The sequence below is a fragment of the Elephantulus edwardii genome, unplaced genomic scaffold (genome assembly GCF_000299155.1).
Source record: "Elephantulus edwardii isolate Elephantulus edwardi_28Jun2011 unplaced genomic scaffold, EleEdw1.0 scaffold00303, whole genome shotgun sequence".
NCBI classification, from domain to species: Eukaryota; Metazoa; Chordata; class Mammalia; order Macroscelidea; family Macroscelididae; genus Elephantulus; species Elephantulus edwardii.
Genome location: NW_006400053.1, coordinates 1,233,637 through 1,235,243, shown reverse-complemented (window position 1 = coordinate 1,235,243; position 1,607 = coordinate 1,233,637). Strand labels below are relative to the sequence as shown.

General features: G+C 58.0%; 1 pseudogene; it reads left to right on the top strand.

The window, feature by feature from the left end:
• Positions 1 to 1,199, top strand: LOC102865773 (annotated as a pseudogene).
• Positions 1,200 to 1,607: the final 408 nt, after the last annotated feature.

The window sequence follows — 1,607 nt, the reverse complement described above, 5'->3', positions numbered from 1 at the left end:
GGCCTGGCCTGGCAGAGGGCTGCCCGGCCCCACTGCCTCTACGCTGGCCACCTGCAAGGCCAGGCCGGCAGCTCACATGTGGTCATCAGCACCTGTGAAGGCTTGCATGGCCTGATTGTTGCAGATGAGGAAGAATATCTGATCGAGCCCCTACAAGGTGGGACCAAGGGGAGACGGACCCGGAAGAAAGTGGCCACCACTTGGTGTACAAGTGCTCATCCTTGCGCCATCCACACCTGGGCACAGCCTGTGGAGTGAGAGACGAGAAGCTGTGGAAGGAGAGATCATGGCGGCTACGCACCCTGAAGCTCCTGCTAGCCAGGCCCCCAGGGAACGAGGCAGAGCGAGGCCAGCCAGGCCTGAAGCGTTTGGTCGGCCGAGAGCACTACGTGGAGACGCTGGCGGTGGCCGACAAGATGATGGTAGCCTATCCACGGCGCCGGGATGTGGAGCAATACGTACATTGTTGCCAAACTTTTCTAGGACTCGAGTCTGGGAAACAACGTTAACATCCTTGTCACACCTCTCTTCCTGCTCTCAGAGGACCAGCCTACCCTGGAGATCACCCACCATGCTGGGAAATCCCTGGACAGCTTCAATAAGTGGCAGAAATCCATCGTGAACCGCAATGGCCAAGCAACGCCATCCCAGAGAACACTGTGGCCAAACATGACACAGCAGTGCTCATCACGCTCTATGACATCTGCACCTACAAGAATAAACCATGTGGCATGCTAGGCCTGGCTCCCGTGGGCGGGATGTACGAACGCGAGAGGAGTTGCAGCATCAACGAAGACCCCGGCCTGGACACTGCTTTCACCATCGCTCACGAGATCCAGCACACGTTCGGCATGAACCACCATGGTGTGGGGAACAGCTGTGGTGCCCGTGGCCAGGACCCAGCCAAGCACATGACTGCCCATATTACCATGAAGATCAATCCCTTCGTGTGGGCGTCTTGCAGCCGCAACTACATTACCAGCTTCCTGTACTCGGGCCTGGGGCTGTGCCTCAACAACCGACCTCCCAGGCAGGACTTCGTGTACCCAACGGTGGCGCCTGGCCAGGCCTACGATGCGGATGAACAGTGCCGCTTCCAGCATGGAGTCAAATCACGTCAGTGTAAAAATGGGGTAGAGAGAGCCTTCCTGCTTTCCTTCCTGGGAGGGAAGAGGGCATGCCCACCAGGGTGGGAATGAGCCTGGGGGGGGCCGGGAGGACAGAGGTGCTCTGGAGCACAGATGCCACAGTAGACTGTCTTCAGGAACAAGACAGGCTTTCTAGAGTGAGACTGTTGGTTCTCCAGACACCTTCAGACCTAGGAACTGTGCCAGGGAGACACGCTCCTAAAAAGCTACCCCCTGCCCAGTGCCTCAGGCCACCTGTGGGCTGCAGAGGACCAAGGTCTCATGACCCTTAAGGAGAAAGGTGGCCAGACATGGTGGTGATGCCTTCACTGGGGACAAGCTGTCTTCTCCATCTCCACTTGGCAAAGCACTGGACAGAGTCTTCCAGGACACCCTGTCTTCACTCCCCAAATTCCTGTGAGCCCTCCTGGCCCCTGCCTGCCCTTGGCCAGACAAACTCTGAGCCTCTTGATTGTTCCC